The sequence below is a fragment of the Aedes albopictus genome, chromosome 2 (assembly GCF_035046485.1).
Source record: "Aedes albopictus strain Foshan chromosome 2, AalbF5, whole genome shotgun sequence".
Taxonomy (NCBI): Eukaryota; Metazoa; Arthropoda; class Insecta; order Diptera; family Culicidae; genus Aedes; species Aedes albopictus.
The window spans coordinates 211,169,814-211,189,342 of NC_085137.1; positions in this window are offsets into that span (position 1 = coordinate 211,169,814).

The following is a 19,529-nucleotide window of genomic DNA, read 5'->3' on the forward strand; positions in this document are numbered from 1 at the left end:
CCTTGAACGACCTTCATAACGCCGATAATTATTTCGCGAATCCTGATTTCTAATATATGCTCTGTCTCTGGATCTACTCCGGGTGCGATCGTCTCTATCTACTCTAGGTTGCCTAGCACCGAGCCTATACCTTACAGAGTTAACTTGATTTTCGCCAGATTCCGAATGGAAGTACTACGTATTACTGTTCGCCATTTCGAATCCCTTAAGGGCGGACGGGACGGTCGGGTAAATATCCGCCATTGCTCTGTTGCTACTAAGATGGTAATCTCAGATTCTACTTCATATTTTGCAACAAAAACCTATCATTGTGTATGCTCACTTGCACTGCACATGCTGATTGTTTTTCATCATCTTCAGTGCAATAGAACTCGAGATTACCATCTTCAAAATCGCGAGGCAAATTGTTAGAAAGAGAGGCAAGATAGGAAAAATAACACGGCGTCCCGTTTCACCTTAATAATTCTTTCAGCAGAACGAACGTCAAGCCCTTCTTCATTTAGCAATCGTTTTTGTAGTTCCCTGTTATAGACGCCAAACACCAACTGATCGCGAATGGCGAAATCTCTGAAAGCGCCAAATTCACACGATTCAGCCAGAAGTTTCACTGCTAAAATAAAATTTTCTCCACTTTCAGATGGGCTCTGGCGTCTACAACGGAACTTGTAGCGCAACATAATCTCGGAATCAATTTTATCGAAACGTTCTTTTAACTTTTTTGTAATATCGGTATACGATAAGGTTTTTAGATCAGTGGCTGGATACAACAACTTAAGCTCTTCGAAAACTACAAGACCCGCACAACTCAAACAAATATCTTTCTTACGATCATCCGTAATGTTATTCGACGAAAAGAAATAGTCAATAAGCTCTACATAATTACTGAACTTTGTGCCTGGCACGTACGGATCTATTGTGCCAATCAACGCCATTATACACTGCACCAGAAAGAATTTAAAGAAAACTTCAATAAATACAACACCAAGTTTATACAAATGAAAAATACAAGGAAGAATCAATCCACGTACCTCTAATCCGCTGTTAAAAATGTCCGCTGTTCTATCTCACCGGCCAAGCTGTCCCACTGCAACGATTCTTGATGAATTCCGGTCCAACTTCCGTCCTGGCTCTTTTACTGCACTCGATTGCACTCGCTTGGTAACCGTTTCCAAACACCCCCGGCGTGATACCGACTCCACACGCCAATCACCTCCAATCAACTCGCCACCCTATCGATCACCACCTTCTACACTGAAAAAACGGACATGGTAATTGTGACTGTACCGAGGGTCAAATTAAAACATCTTTACTACTTGATTTTGGTAGACCATGATTCATTCTTGAAACTACCATGTGCTAGGTTTAGTTTACCATGCCGTTTAATGTTTACATTTTATGGTATTTTTGAATGAAATATCGTAGTTCATTTTACCATGCGCATGTTAAACGGTATGCAAAAACATAGTAAGTTTAACCATTGTGAAACAGTTGCATTTACTATGCCTGTGGTTCGGCCAGTGGTATTTTTTGGTTTACATTTAAAAAATATCTGGTGAATAATTTTAATTATATTTATTGGTTTGTAACGTATAAAATATTTTTAAATATGTACAATAACTATAATTAGTATTTTTCAAAACACCTGTTGTGGGGCTTCCTTTTTCGGTGGCATTTTGGAGACGTGCAGTTTGTGGTTTTCGGGTTGCATCGCTGGAACTGAGAACTGATCCGGCGCTGGAACCCATCAATCATCTGGGATGAGGTGCGAGCCTTCCGAAGCGGACGTCTTTCTTTGCTCCTCGTACTAAGATGCGTAATAATCTGTGTCCTTCTCGCGGAGGATGGTCCTCTTGCAAATCCAGCCCGTCAGTCCGGTGGAACTCGGGGAGAACTCGTTTACATCATTAGATGAGCGATTTTGGCCGGATCGCGTTTATTCTTATGCCTGGTAGTGGGAGGTTCTTGGGGAGATGTATCTGCAGCCGAATCAGGATTCCGATTCCGAAGGCATCGTTATGAACACACCCGTCGGGTGTGGAAAATCCGTGGGAATCATCGCAATCATCTTGGTGCGCATATTCCGGCGTTTCCTCGTTCAGTTCCAACCTCCACCACACAGCCTATAGACATGCATTTCCGGAACTGATGGTTTGGTTAGAGTTTCGGGGGCAATCCAGCTGCATAGTGACGAAGTCTTCCGGGAACTAATTGTCGAACATGGCTAAAAGGATGGACGAAGGTATGTTTTGTGAGATTCAGTTTGGAAGTTTCGGGTGGCACGAACTGTTTGGCCAGCGGAAGGAATCAGAAAGATGAACCAACCTGCGCGGTTCGTTGGCACGGTAGCTCTGGGATCCGAAGGGACAATTTTCGGCATCGGTGGCTCGGTTGGTGACAAAGTTCTGAAATTTTGAACGATTCCAGTTAGAATTTACTGGCTTATTTACCGAAGATCGATAAAAGGTTTGCTCACCGTGAACACATTTTGAAAATTTCACCAGCAGCTTCAAAATTCCTTAAAGAAAATATTGTTTACGGAACTTGCTTTTTATGATTCAGCGCATTACTTAAAAGATGGCCGAAGGAACAAGAAAAACATTGGTTATGTTCAAATTTACCATGGAAATAGTAACAGATATCCAGTAATATGGTTATGACAAACACGAAAGATATGATTAAGGGAACTATGTTTGGTAGTACCAATTACTATTCAGTTGGCTGTCAGATTATAGTAAACATAAACATAAACATAGTAATTATCATCAAAACCATTATTATCATTACTATTTTTGGATATAGTAAAATTAAACATGGAGGAATAGTTCAGACTACTCTAAAATTTCTTTCAGTGTATGCACACGTCGGCGTCGCTGTACACGCTAAGATCAGTTTACCCATAAATAAGTAGCTCATTTACTCATATTTGGGTTTTGTATGCATAACCTATTTTATGGGTAAATTATACCGATAAATATAGGTAATATTTACTCATATTATAATCAAAGTGACTTTACCCATATATGGGTAAGTTGTATTTACCCATATTTGGATGAAAAAATAAACATTATTGAGCGGCAACACTCGCGTTTGGTACGAGTTTTTTTTTTTGCGGACGAAGTTTTTTAAGCTAAGTTTTTATTGTTTAGTCCTGCTAAGTTTAAGTTGTGCTAATAATACACAGGCCAGGCAATTGAGTTCTAGGATTTTACCCGGTTCGACGGAACGGAACAACCTCCAGTCCGTCGGAACTTAAGCATCCTCATCTACATCTGCTCCTCTGACTAGCACTAGAACGTCCAGCCAGGCGGAACAATACGTCGCAACGATAGCCAAGAAAGTAAGTATTCAGTAAACACCTCCGGAAAGGGAGAATTCCCGCTAAATTTTTAATTTTCTAACTTTTCAGCTGTCGGCAACTCTCCGGCGAATTCCAGCCGAATTCAAGGCCGAAATAGAAGAGAACCATATTCGAAAAAGTTCTGTGCGAAGGGAGGAGCACGCTAGAAACGATCGCATCAAAGAACGGCAGCATTTCCGTGTTCGATTCCGAACGTCGAGGGAATTATCCGATGCAGTTCGGTTCGAACCGACAACCTCTGTTGTCCGGCGTACCAAAATCATCCTGGTCTGCATCTCTTCCTTTGATAAGAACGTCCAGCCAGGCGGAACAGTCGGTCGCAGCGACAGCCAAGGAAGTAAGTAATCAGCCAACATCTCCGGAAAGGGAGAATACCCGCTAAATCTTATTTTTTCAACTTTCGGCAGAACAGCATTCCCGTGTGCGATTGCGAACGTCGAGAGAATTTCCCGATGTATTCCGGTACAGCGGAATAACCATCCGAAGCAGAAGCGCCTACGAATAAGATCCTACCCCGATTCGTTCGACGGAACAACCTCCAGTCCAGCGGAACAAAAGCATTCCCATCGACATCCCTTCCTCTGACTAGACGTTTAACTAAGCGGAACAATCCACCGCGACGATAGCAATGGAAGTAAGTATTCAGCAAACACCTCCGGAAAGGGAGAATTCCCTCTAAATCTTTGCTTAAAATGGGTATCAATACCTTAAATAAACGAGAGACAAAAAACATTCTTTTCATGTTTTCTTCATGGTCTTTATCCGAAATTATTGGTATCTGATTTTACTGAAACTTCTCCCTAGTAATTTTGAAACAGCGTTTTTTTACCCAAATTTGCGTAAAGTTTACTCAAAATTTAAAAACCCATATATGAGTAAATATTACCTATATTAATCGTAGACGCATCATACCCAAATATGGGTAAAGTGCCTTTACTCATAAAATGCGAATGTGCACTTTTCGACGATTATGGGTAAACTTTACCCATATTTGGGTAAACTGACCTTAGCGTGTACGACCGGCTGACCACCCAAATAAAAAATACAGTAGAAAAACCGAATGTTGTATTGTAAGGCCGTTCGCAATGCTGTTTTATTTTGTATGGCGAGTTTTAAAAATTTTAAAACTCGCCATACAAAATAAAACAGCATTGCGAACGGTCTAACAGTACTATTTAAAACCATATTTTTACGGTTCTACCCCATTACCCCGAATGCCACTACCCCGAACGCCATTACCCCGAACGCCACTACCCCTAGCATTACCCCGAATAGGCCATTACCCCGAAAGCCGTTACCCCGAATGGGCCATTACCCCGAACGCCACTACCCCGAATGGGCCACTACCCCGAACGCCATTACCCCGAAAGCATATTTTTAGATGGGTTATTCTGATGATGGGTATTTTATATTTTTATTAATTTAATAATATTACTGACAGCTTCAATACCAGAAGATATCATTGTAAGAAATAACCTTAAAACAAAATAATGGAATAATACGTATTAGAGATGATCTTGTATGAGATAGAGCTGTCAGCAAAGGTCCTTCAAATACTGGCTATCGATATTGGCTCATTAGGCCGAAAAGACATTTGGCCAAAGTATTACTAATAAGTCTAATGATCATTGGGCGAGATCAAATAATACAAATTGCAAAATAGGCCCGGAAAGAACATTTTATAGTTAGAAAAAAAATCTTTTAAGGAGGAATAGACGATTTGGTAATAAAACTCTATAACAGTGTAACTTAAAAAAAATTCATTAAAAGTGAAAAAAATTGAAAAAATTGATTGGTTGGTTGGCCGCCAATAAAGTCTGCAAGGATATAACTAGAAAGAACAGCATATAAATTCCCCCTCCTCATCGTAGAATTTTAAAAGACAATTACACCGTCTTCGGCCAGAGGCTGCACAGACTGTACATTACTCACATTAGACAATGGACAACACGTATAACACTCAGTGGCCCAGTGGAGTATTTTCTGTTTTGACGAAAAGTTTTCCTCGATCGGAGCGGGAATCGAACCCACACTCCGAGGCATGCGAGATACCTAAACGAATAACGCCGCTAACCGCTCGGCCACGAAGTCCACGATTTGTTCATACAAAAATTTGTAAATTTGTATAGAGCTTAAAATTTGGATAGACCCTCTTCTATTTACATAGTTTATGCACGGCCCCTATACATAAATCTGCAAAGGGCAACTGGCTACCAAACAACTCTGTAACAATATAAGTCGAAAGAACAGCCCAACTTTAAAAGAAGGAAAAACACCAGATGGAATCAATAGAAATATGTCGCTAATCAACCTGGTAACGACGTAACTAGAAAGAACAGCCTATAAATTGAAGAAGGGCAAATCTCATATACAGTAAGCAGCTTCCACTCTCAGTAAACTATACATATAAGTGCAGCTAGAAGAACAGTCTTTCATGAAAAGAAATGCTACAGTTTAGGGTAAAAAATATAATTTGGACATGTATATAATTTGGACAGGCACGGCGTTGTATGTCTTGTTCCGGAGAAATTATAAAAGTAGATACTTCTCAATATCGATTATTGGATCAAGAAGACCCTGCTCTGATGACTTACGGTGAAAATACGCTTAACAATTAAGAATTTACTTCAAAATTATCGAAAATGTAAATTATTTCACTAAAACCCCTCAAATGCACAGGTATGCAAGAGGACATACACTTCGCAGTGGCATACAATATTCGCCTCAAAATCGTTGAATTAATAATTGTAGAAAATTTAAAAGCCTTATTGCAATGAAAAATGTTCAATAAAGAAGCATTAGGCAGCCAATCTCTTAACATTCATCTAGAACGCTTAAAATAGGTGGTGTCCAAAATACATTACAAGTTTTCTACTGTAAGTATATTTTGGTCATCTGACGATCTACATGGGGATGCAGTACAATTGCATACTTGGAGGCGTATTCTGTGGGTCTGGCGATATTTCCTCGATTTTAACAAAAACTGTAATAGTTATCAAAAGAGTTGCCTGTTAAGCGGAGAAATTTGATTATTAGTAAGAAAATATTTTTAATTTATGCTACTTCCATGATTTAGCAGTATTCATGGCTAAACATTGAGATAATTGCCCTGTCCAAATTATATATACCTGAGGGTGTCCAAAACATATATTCGGTGTCCAAAAAGCAATTCTAACAGGCGATTGGAAAATGTGATTTTCTCAGCTTAAAATGCTTTCGCTAAGGTTTTTGTCACCAGGAATGCAAAGTACAGTCATATTATAAGCGTATTAGTAATAAGCGAAATAATCAATTACCTTCTAAGGAAGCTAGGGGATGATTTTTCCAACGTTGTCTTCAGCCTGTCCAAAATACATGAATTACCCTAGTCGCCAGAAAAAAAAATAGTTAATTTGGTCCAACGATGCTGGATCTACCTTGCTAAGTGAACTGAACTGAATATCTGAAATCCAGTCCAGTACTACAATCTTGAAAAAAATATTCAGAAAACAATTTTAGGGCTTGATGTTCTGGAAACAAAAGAAAATCAAAAGAAATCTAGTTGCCAGTTTGGCCTCAAGTCAATTCTGAAAAATTTTACTTGAAAGAACAGCCTATTATTCAAAGAAGAACAAAACTGCTATGGAGCTAGTTATTCGTCTGCAAATAAACTACGTAACACTCAAACTCGAAAGAACAGGTTCCGATGAAAAGAAGGAAACATTTCTATAAAGAAATTAACAGTTTGGCTACCAAACAACTCCCCGGATAAAAATTAACCATAGGGTGTTTGGTGAAAACCATTCCTGCACCATACAGTGTACCAGCTACAATAAAGTGTATTGTAATGAAATGGTTCGCTATACTATACATTTACATTGGATTTTTATGTAACAATATATTATACTGTTTTTCTTACGTTTGAGCCATTCACTTTTCCGAAATATTATTTTTCCGTGAATTTTTAATTATTTATTCAGTTTAAGATTTTTTCCGTGCTTTGTTTTGTTGATGTTTATGACTTTTTTTATGCAAAGGAAAGGAAAGAGAAAAAAGTGAATAAGTATAAACATCAATAATTTGTAAGTATCGGACCAGCCAATCGGGAGCGTCTTAGAGACTCCCCGACTCAACTGCCTCAGGGTCGGCACGCCTACCCCTAATTTACCGCGGGACAGGGAAATTTCGCACTAGACCCAGGAAAACCACAAGCACTTCACTTTTCAAAAAAACTCCCACTTTATTCTATCTTTCTGACACAAGTTTGGCTTTATTCTGACACAAGTTTGGCCTACTCCTTAACCTTCACTTCTTCCCACTTTCTTACACGCTAATCTGACCTTTTCTTCGTCGGGGCCCCTCTGCTCCTCACCAACCACCTGACCACACTTTCCTCGTAGCCTGATAATGGCCACCGATGTCCTCCTCTCGTTGTCCACGGCTTCGGCCACGTCTGGCCACTTTCTGCTTCCGCGATGGCTCTAGGGGTTCTCGCTGCAGCTTCCAGGGACCTTCCTACGGGTCCTAGGATACCGATATTGCCGGATCGGTCTTCGGCCAACAACGATGCCGGAATTCGCCCGAAATGGGGGCACTAGGACAGCGTAGGGGTGGTAATAGAAATGTGGTGGTTTCTATACCAAAACGGCGGGGTCCTGTTGTGAATGGAATAGTCAAACCACGGTAATAGAAAAATAGTGGTCCATGGCCGTTACCTGATGTCCACTTTCCGCTCACTTCTTCCTCCTCTCTTTCCACTCTTTCCACTATAACTTCTTTCTTGTTGAGTTTGCTCACAGCTTTAAACTTTTCTTCGAACTAATCTCTGGGACTGTCTTTAGGCAAGTGAGCGAGTGGAATTTCAGTATTGGCCTTCAAGGTTCTTGACCTGAGCCATCGGTCATTACCCTTTCATTCGGGTTTGTTGCAATGGCCCCTATTTCGCCCTCCTGATGGCCGCCTGAATGGGCCGCTCGAAGACCTCTGGTGGTGGGTTTCTAAAGCTGGTAGGTGGTGGTAGTCAGGGTGGTTTCGCCTACTAGTGCCCTACTCGTATGCCAGGTGGGTCAGCTAGGGAAAAACCTGAATATCCAACACAAAATCTACCTGTCCTTAACACATTTCCGCACATACAAATACAAAATCCCTTCAACACAACCAATTAACAAACCAAACACTTACAAATTAGTATAAAGTCAATAAAATGTTTAAATCAGTGGTAAACCAGATGTCCTAAGAACTGCAGGTCCAAGCAGGGGTCCAAGAGATATGGCGGGCTAGGTGTGTAGAGTGCGATGAGAGAAATACGGATGTAGGCCAACCCGGAAAGATGCAGGTCAGATTACCGTAAATCAGTGGATGAGTTCAACACTATTCTTTCTGTATTTGCATTTAGGGGAGTTTTCTCCTCTTCTCTCATGTGAACTTGCCTTCGACCACAATCGAATCAAATGCGGTTGACAAACTTTATCTTTGACGTAGAGCCATCTTTAACATATGGACTGGACTGAACACTGAAATGACTTCTAATATAGGTTCGTCTGCGGGTTCGCTTTTTAACCTTACTTATATTTGAATCGAACTTGACAGTTTTCTCATGAGTTGTTATGTATTTCAAACTTTAGTCAAACTGGTGCCTCAATATTGAAATAACGGTTAAGCATGCTGTAATGATACTTATGTACCTCGTCACCCACTTCATGCAACTACATTAGTGGTCTAATAACACTTAGCGCGCTCGGCATAGTTCCATCATGCCGCTCAAAGTGTTACCACAAATAATGCTTAGTTTGCAAATCCCGGTTATCTGGCTGGTGGGGCAAAGGGAGCCTAGGCTTCAACTGTTAATGCAATCAGAGACTACTCAGACTTAGACGTGGGCGATTTTATATATGAAGGGTTATCCAAAACACTCTGGAGAATTCATAAAGCGCATTCTAATAAATCTAGTAAGCCTAAGAGAAGGAAAATGACAAGATAATATAACCACAGACAAACAGACGTAACACTCTGATATTTTGCATCGTACACCGATTTAACGGTCTATTTGAAAATTTGATAGTTGGCTTACAGACCACCCGTGGCGCTCGCATCGTTTTTGCTCGAGTTTGACGTTTGCCCACTACCGCCACCTAGTTGATGGTCGGCCAAACTCAGTCCTTTTAGCATTGGGCGAACATGTTTCCGTGACTATGATTTGATTCGAAAAACGTTCAAAGTGTTACGTCTGTTTGTCTGTGATATAACTATATATGGCTTATGTAATGTAAAACAATACAACATAACAAAAGAGAACCATTCCAAAACCATTTGATTAAATGTATAACCAGTAGTGAAATTACAATTAAAAACAATTTATTTACGGTACATTTTATTGTTTGAAACCATTCATGTACCATACAATGTATGGTATATTTAAACCCACGTATCAGTATTTTGAACAATTCATCAACAATAAAATGTATGGTTTTGCAAAAAAATATATATGGGGAAAAATATTTTTTTATATTGTTACGATACTTAACAACCTGTATAATATATTGTAAAAATCTTATTTACAATTCACGGTATGGGTGTCTACATTACATCTTATTGTTTTTGTATTTTTATTTTTACAGTGGTGTCTATTGTAAAAATATGGTTCTAAATAGTACTGTTACAATACAACGTTCGGTTTTTCTACTGTATTTTTTATTCGGGTCTGCAATAGTACACGGTTGGAAACTGCAAACTCAAAAGAACAGCCTATTTTTAAAAGAAGGCAAATATTTGAAGAAGTGTAGTTTGATAACCAGCACAATCGTTTGCCACCAGTTTATAATCGTGCTTGAGGCCAACCAACTTTTAAAAGAAGGGAAAATGTCAGTTTAAAATACTTGTAGTTTTTATACCCATAGCTATAAGTTCAAAAGAGCAGCTAGTTTAAAATATGGAAAATTTGTCTTTACTTGTCTTCTTAATATCATTGCGTTTGCTGCTTTCGTTTTCACGAACCTTATTTTTGCATGAAGCACAACATACGGAAATCTTAGGGAAACGGAACCTATCTTAAACAGTGTGCTCCCATTGTCATGCTATCTAAAACGAAGTAAATAAGAGCTATTTGATTTGTGTTTTATTTTTATATTTTTTTTACTCGTTACAAAAATAAAACGGAAAAAATCGGTACTTAAATCGTCTTTTTTAGAATAGAATTAATATAGGGGCATAGGATGGAGAAGAGTATTCATACCTACACTAGTTACTGATTGGCAGCGTCCATTAATAACGTAACGCTAAAATCGACCATTTTTGAGCCCCCCTCCCACCTCCGTAACGCTTTTTTGTATGAAAATCCTAAAATTCTTGTATGAACCGTAACGCTCGGCCATACTCCCCCCCTCCCCCTAGAGCGTTACGTAATTTGTGGATGGCGCCTTACCCTTTTCTAACTTATAACCACCTTCATCAACTTCTAATCGGTCACCACTTTTTTGGTGATCTCCTGAACGATTCGGGGTAATGGCCGTTTCGAGGTAGTGGCTTTCGGGGTAATGGCTTTCGGGGAAATGGCTGAGTCTGTAGCAGGCCTTGACCTGGAAAGGTTGATTTTTGTCCGCGTCTGACATTTTTTTCCCCTTTCAGAGTGAAAATTTTTCGAGGATTGCGGATTTGAAGTCGGAAGAAAACTTGCCTCTACGTTTGGTTCGCTCCTGGGGGCTAGTGTAGCTGTTGAAACTGGTCGATCCTTTGGCTGAGATTTGAAACGTTATTCGGGGAGAAAGCTTTGCCGTGGACGTTTTCTCTGGAGTCAATCGGAAATTTTGGCTGAGCGCCCAGCCCTCCCTCTCCTTCTCCGTGCAAGTGCAAGAACTATTCATCCCAGTAAGAGTACTCCTTTTTGGATCCGTTTGGAAGCGTAGCCGTTGAAGATCATTTCCTGAAGATTTACGAGGGCTCTGTAAACTCGTCTGGCGCTTTGAAGACGAAGCGAATAGGTATTTGTTGTTTCTTGCTGTGCATACATCGCTCATGCAAGGTGAGTATCGTAGTATAATCAATCGCGTTTGTCATTGTTCTCGCGCGGAAACGAGATGCGCGGATATTTTAGTGTTTAGTACTACATTGTTTCTTGTTGGAGTATGAAATCCGGAATAAGTGTCGCGCGTTCGCTTCGTATTTCGCGATGGGCTGATGGGGGCGCGACCGTGAAATCCGAAATTAGTGCCGGAAAATGTTGTGCCTTCGTTTTACGTGTAGGTGGCGAAAAATTACACTCTGTGACATTCGGTCTCCTTTATATATTTACAAAACAAGATCTGCAAATTTCGTCACTTCTAGTGTCGGCCCAATTTTTTAGTATTCCTGTTTCATTTTGATACAATTTAGCTATATTTTTGTACAGTCTGCCACATTACGGTGTTGGCCACACTATTTCGTTGCGTAATTATGTTCAAGTACTTTTACTTTAGTTGGGATTGTCAAGCTGTTATACTTCCGGAAGATGCAATATTTCGATTTCCGTTACCAAAGTATGAAACCCTTTAAACAATGTTAATAATCCCTGAAAGTGACGCGTATGTGGGGACGAATTCAAAGGGAACTTTTCGCGAGTGCATCGTTCATAGCAAAATAAGGTGATTGTTGCAATTTGTTTACCAAGACAAAACCCTCAACGTTTCCTTTCCATATCCAAACTCCTAGTGGTTTCTCGTAGTAACGCAGAGAATTCCTCGGTTATTGGCCTAAGCGAGAACTACGTCATCACTTCCTTCCCTATCCTCAATTGACCTGCATTCGGACGCGGCCGGCGCTGGTATTGCACATTGAAAAGTATTGGGATCTCAGCATTTACACAATGAAGAGGAGGCTAGTCCCAAGCATAATCTGTTGGTTCTTTGTGTAAATGCAGATGTCCTTGCAATAACAGAGGAGCAACCGCGGGCGGTCAATCATGCTCATGCTCATGCTCATGCTCATGCTCAATGGCTTTCGGGGAAATGGCTTTCGGGGAAATGGCTTTCGGGGTAATGACCCATTCGGGGTAATGGCTTTCGGGGTAGTAGCCTATTCGGGGTAATGGCATTCGGGGTAGTGGCGTTCGGGGTAATGGCATTCGGGGTAATGGGGTGGAGCCATTTTTACAATAGAAACCACTGTAAAAATAAAAATACAAAAACAATAAAATGTAATGTAGAACACCATACAGATAATAGTAAATAAAATTTTTACAATATACTATACGGGTTGTTAAGTATCGTAACAATATAAAAAAATATTTTTCTCCATATATATTTTTTTGCAAAACCATACATTATATTGTAAATGAATTGTTATAAATACTGATACGTGGGTTTTAATAAACCGTACATTGTATGGTACACGTATGGTTTCAAACAACAAAATGTACCGTAAATATATTGTTTTTAATTGTAGTTTCACCACTGGTTATACATTTAATTAAATGGTTTTGGAATGATTCTCTTTTGTTATGTTGCATTGGTTTACATTACATAAACCATGTAATGTTATATTATCTTGTCATTTTCCTCCTGTTAATGGCATCTTAGGCTTACTAGCATTATGAGAATGCGCTTTGGGAATTCTCCAGAGCGTTGTGGATAACCCTTCATATATTGGATCGCCCACGTCTAAGTCTGAGTCGAGGTCTGAGTAGTCTCTGATTGCATTAACAGTTGAAGCTTAGGCTCCCATGCCCCACAAGCCAGATAACTGGGTTTCGCAAACTAAGCATTATTTGTGGCAACACTTTGAGCGGCATGATGGAACTATGCCGAGCGCGCTAAGTATTATTAGACCACTAATCTGGACGAACATTTGAAAAGGGCCTATCTGCTTTTTGTAAACAAACATGTTTCTGTCTCTGTAGGGCCCATCTGCATCCACCCACGCACATCAACACCCTTAACAGATAGCTTGAAGAACACTCTTTCTGATAAGGGTGTTTATGTGCGTGAGTGGATGCAGTTGGGCCCTACAGAGACAAAAACATGTTTGTTTACGCAAAGCAGATAGGCCCTTTTCAAATGTTCGTCCAGTAATGTAGTTGCATGAAGTGGGTGACGAGGTACATAAGTATCATTACAGCGTGCTTAACCGTTTTTGCAATATTGAGGCTCCAGTTTGACCAAAGTTTGAAATACACGGGGAAATACATAACAACTCATGAGAATTAGATTTTTTTCAGTATTCAGTCCAGTCCATATGTTAAAGATGGCTCTACGATAAAGTACGTCAATCGTATTCCTCTCATCGCACTCTACATACCTAGTCCACCATATCTCTTGGATCTGCAGTTCTTAAGAGATCTGGTTTACTACTTATTTAAAAATTTAATTGACTTTAAATTAATGATGATGATTAACCTGGGCTTGTTAGGGGAATATCCGTAAGTAAAAAAAATCGCGTTAAGTACTGTTCCTTTGATTCTTTGTGGAATTCAAAGGAACAGTACTTAACGCGATTTTCTCTTTACTTTTAAATTGATGTTTCAACTTATTTACTTTTTTTCTTTCCTTTCCTTTGCATCAAAAAAGTCACAAACATCAACAAAACAAAGCACGGAAAAAATCTAAAACTGAATAAATAATTACTAATGCACGGAAAAATAATGTTTCGGAAAAGTGAATGGTTCAAACGTAAGAAAAACAGTATAATATGTTGTTACATAAAAATCGAATGTAAATGTATAGTAGCTACAATGTGCGAAGCTTTTAGTGAACCATTTCATTACAATATACATTATTGTAGTTGGTACACTGTATGGTGCATGAATGGTTTTCACCAAACACCCTATGGTTAGTTTTTATCCGGGTAGACTGAAGACTAGATATTGTCGGGCCGCCACCAAACCGGACTTCGCACAATCAAGTCGCGACGCGACCCAACTCGCGACGTTTTTTAATCATGTCAAAAGTAGTGCGCATCCTTCCCGTTGTTGTCAGCAACACAGCGCACTAGATGCGAAACAGTTGCGACACTTGTAGACTAAGAAAATGGCATTTTTTGATTGAATGTCGGTCTTGATTCCAACCGGATAGACAATATTTGTTAGATACATATTTGAATACATTTGGTCACTCATGATTATTGTAATTGCGTGTGACTCAGTAAGTATGTATCAACATAAAATATCTAAGTTTCTAAATATGTAAGTTCAATCCCCAATTTAGGAAATGATTGCAAAAAAAATAAACATGAACAGCAAGAGTGGGGTGGCGGTAAAGTGGCTGTTATTTCTAGGTTTTTTTGGGTGACGATGACGTATCGATAAAGCAGAAACCACTATTTTTATATCGATGTATCTTCAAAAATCTTTATCAATCGATAACGAAGTGACTTTGTTTTTATTTAAATTTCTTTAAGAAACGATGACGATCGCTATCGATTTTTGATATGAACGTCTTTAAAGATCGTTATAAAGAAATGTAAATAAAGATTTTTAAAGAAATGGTTGACCGGGATGTGGTACCTTGTGGTATGCACATAATAAATTATTGTATTACTCTATTACGTTTAGCGTGTATGTTTACATTGAGTATCTGTCATATGTGCACTGATAAAATTGCAAAGTTAAAGTTTATAAAGGTTTCGATTTTACAATTTATAAGACATTGCTATCGTAATTTCTATAGGTGCAAACATACACATTATAGCATCTCGTTTAGCTTTAATGAGGGTACCTATAAAACGTATGTATGCCATCTATTACATTTATGTGTGGGCAAACATCATAAATAAAGATGAGATGTTATAGTTAAAAATTATATGTTCCCACACATAATTTTGAAGTTTGGAAAACTGCTTTGAATAACAAGCTAGCAACGGCCATCATGTGTATGAAACTTCGACAACGTTTGAGTTGGAAATTGTATTCGCTTCTTGAGGTAATTTTTGAATTCGTTTATTTTATGTTCAATAATTAGTTGTTATCGTTTTAGGTATATAAATGTACGGAATTAGGAGGAGCGTCGATGATTTAGCGGAAGAAGTTTCCCAGTACAATTACGACGAGGAACCGGAGCGGGCGAACCAGTCAGCGAAGGGGCATTTTGGATCAGTTCCGTGGCTAGCAACTGGCCGGATAATCGTGCGCTGCTGTCTGAAAACAATGATTTACCCCAACAAAAGAACCGCAACCTGGACAAGAAGCACGGCGTCGGAGAAGTTAAACCCGCTCGAGATGATTGCCAGCGGCAGTAGAAGGATTCGGACGATGAGAAGCTTCCAAACCTCTTGGACAAAATCGTGCCCCAAAGCATCCCGACCAAAGACCGCGACAGTGCCAGCAACATTCACGAATCGTCCCACAATAGGGGGAACCAAATACGCCATTTTCAATACGGGAAAGTGCAAATTTGCGATGACGAGAAGACTATTCATGTCGACTGACGAAGATTGCAGCAATAGTGCTTCCGCCCCCCTGCCGAAAATTTCGCCACAACTGGACCTCTTCCGTCAAATTTCCGAAAAAGAATTATTATGCTTTATAATCGGGTTTAAAAATGAAATACTTATGTAATAAAATTAATACAACAGTAAAAAATAAATGATAACAAAAGCGAATATTTAATATAATTAATAACAATATTGTATTTCTTACAAATATTCAGACTTTGGCGACGAAATTAAACTCGCCCTAATATGGTACTAACCTACCATTTATGACACATTTTCGCCTTCTTTCCCCGATTCAGGCGAAACCAGCTGATTTTGTTATGAAAACATAAACAGCTGGTAGCCGAGAACAATAAGGATGAACGTAAACATCGGTGAACCAGCTGGTTTTGTTGTGTAAACATGACCAGCTGGTGGACCGAGAACAAAAGACCTTAATGGTAAACATTGAGACGGCCGGGGAAAACTGTCACATTATCGGGCGAGTTGCAAAAACCCTGCGACTGAGATTGACAGCGAAATCGAAAGCGAAATATGAGTACGACGAAATTTATCGCATCAAAGTCTAAGTCGAAAAAAAAATCGCAATATTAAATATTATAAATTCGAAACATAATTTTAAAGTGATCCGAGCGCATAAAAATGATATGGATTACGTAAATATATATCACAGACAAACAGACGTAACTCTTAGAGAAAATTCATCAAAAACTTTTGCCCGGTGTCATTTTCATGAGCACACTGCCACCTGTTGGTAGAACCGCGCGCGACACTGTCGGCCATGATGGATTTCGATTTGACGTTTTGCTGACACGCACACTACTACACAAATTGCCTGTAATTTTCGTGTGCATCATTCAGCAACGTTTACACTGGCAAACGTCAAAGCGATCGAACACTAGCGCATCTGGTGGAACGATCGCGCAAATCAAATGAAATTCGAATTGATCGTTAAATTCATGTGCCAAGCCGCTATGAAGAGTGTTACGTCTGTTTGTCTGTGTATATATCATAAGGATCACACATAAATATTATGAATGTGAGTAATAAATGTCATTTGGCTCTCAATATGGACTTTATATCGAAAAGACCTCATAAGTGTTATGTTTCACATACATATATTTTATTTATCGAGTCAAATTGCAAAAAATTATGTAGTTTCACACATAAAAGGTATACGGAAAATCCTCTCAGTGTGGAGATGTTGTTATCACAGAGAACAGACATTCAGGCTAGAACAAATTTCATTCGGAAAGTTGTGTAAGGATTTGAATCTTTACTCGAGTAAGGTTGCAAACCAATACACGATGACAACACTAACGCCACCAAACACCATATTGCCACAGTCAGTGGTAAATTGAAACATTTCAAGTGGTGAATAAAATTAGTATGGGAAATCAACCGATTGCAGCGCCACGCTATTGCCACATGTGTTGCCGATTTCAAATGGCCGTTAAATTCCTTACACAGTTTCGGAACTGGACTTGGATGTCTGTTCTCTGTGTTGTTATTGTTGTCTGGAGTGTGAATCATTGTATGTAATATTGAAGTATGTATCGGTAATAAAGTGTATACAAATAATGAATATAGTTGTTGAATAATCATTACAGAGAAAGATTCTCACAATAATAATAATAATAATAATAATAATAATAATAATAATAATAATAATAATAATAATAATAATAATAATAATAATAATAATAATAATAATAATAATAATAATAATAATAATAATAATAATAATAATAATAATAATAATAATAATAATAATAATAATAATAATAATAATAATAATAATAATAATAATAATAATAATAATAATAATAATAATAATAATAATAATAATAATAATAATAATAATAATAATAATAATAATAATAATAATAATAATAATAATAATAATAATAATAATAATAATAATAATAATAATAATAATAATAATAATAATAATAATAATAATAATAATAATAATAATAATAATAATAATAATAATAATAATAATAATAATAATAATAATAATAATAATAATAATAATAATAATAATAATAATAATAATAATAATAATAATAATAATAATAATAATAATAATAATAATAATAATAATAATAATAATAATAATAATAATAATAATAATAATAATAATAATAATAATAATAATAATAATAATAATAATAATAATAATAATAATAATAATAATAATAATAATAATAATAATAATAATAATAATAATAATAATAATAATAATAATAATAATAATAATAATAATAATAATAATAATAATAATAATAATAATAATAATAATAATAATAATAATAATAATAATAATAATAATAATAATAATAATAATAATAATAATAATAATAATAATAATAATAATAATAATAATAATAATAATAATAATAATAATAATAATAATAATAATAATAATAATAATAATAATAATAATAATAATAATAATAATAATAATAATAATAATAATAATAATAATAATAATAATAATAATAATAATAATAATAATAATAATAATAATAATAATAATAATAATAATAATAATAATAATAATAATAATAATAATAATAATAATAATAATAATAATAATAATAATAATAATAATAATAATAATAATAATAATAATAATAATAATAATAATAATAATAATAATAATAATAATAATAATAATAATAATAATAATAATAATAATAATAATAATAATAATAATAATAATAATAATAATAATAATAATAATAATAATAATAATAATAATAATAATAATAATAATAATAATAATAATAATAATAATAATAATAATAATAATAATAATAATAATAATAATAATAATAATAATAATAATAATAATAATAATAATAATAATAATAATAATAATAATAATAATAATAATAATAATAATAATAATAATAATAATAATAATAATAATAATAATAATAATAATAATAATAATAATAATAATAATAATAATAATAATAATAATAATAATAATAATAATAATAATAATAATAATAATAATAATAATAATAATAATAATAATAATAATAATAATAATAATAATAATAATAATAATAATAATAATAATAATAATAATAATAATAATAATAATAATAATAATAATAATAATAATAATAATAATAATAATAATAATAATAATAATAATAATAATAATAATAATAATAATAATAATAATAATAATAATAATAATAATAATAATAATAATAATAATAATAATAATAATAATAATAATAATAATAATAATAATAATAATAATAATAATAATAATAATAATAATAATAATAATAATAATAATAATAATAATAATAATAATAATAATAATAATAATAATAATAATAATAATAATAATAATAATAATAATAATAATAATAATAATAATAATAATAATAATAATAATAATAATAATAATAATAATAATAATAATAATAATAATAATAATAATAATAATAATAATAATAATAATAATAATAATAATAATAATAATAATAATAATAATAATAATAATAATAATAATAATAATAATAATAATAATAATAATAATAATAATAATAATAATAATAATAATAATAATAATAATAATAATAATAATAATAATAATAATAATAATAATAATAATAATAATAATAATAATAATAATAATAATAATAATAATAATAATAATAATAATAATAATAATAATAATAATAATAATAATAATAATAATAATAATAATAATAATAATAATAATAATAATAATAATAATAATAATAATAATAATAATAATAATAAT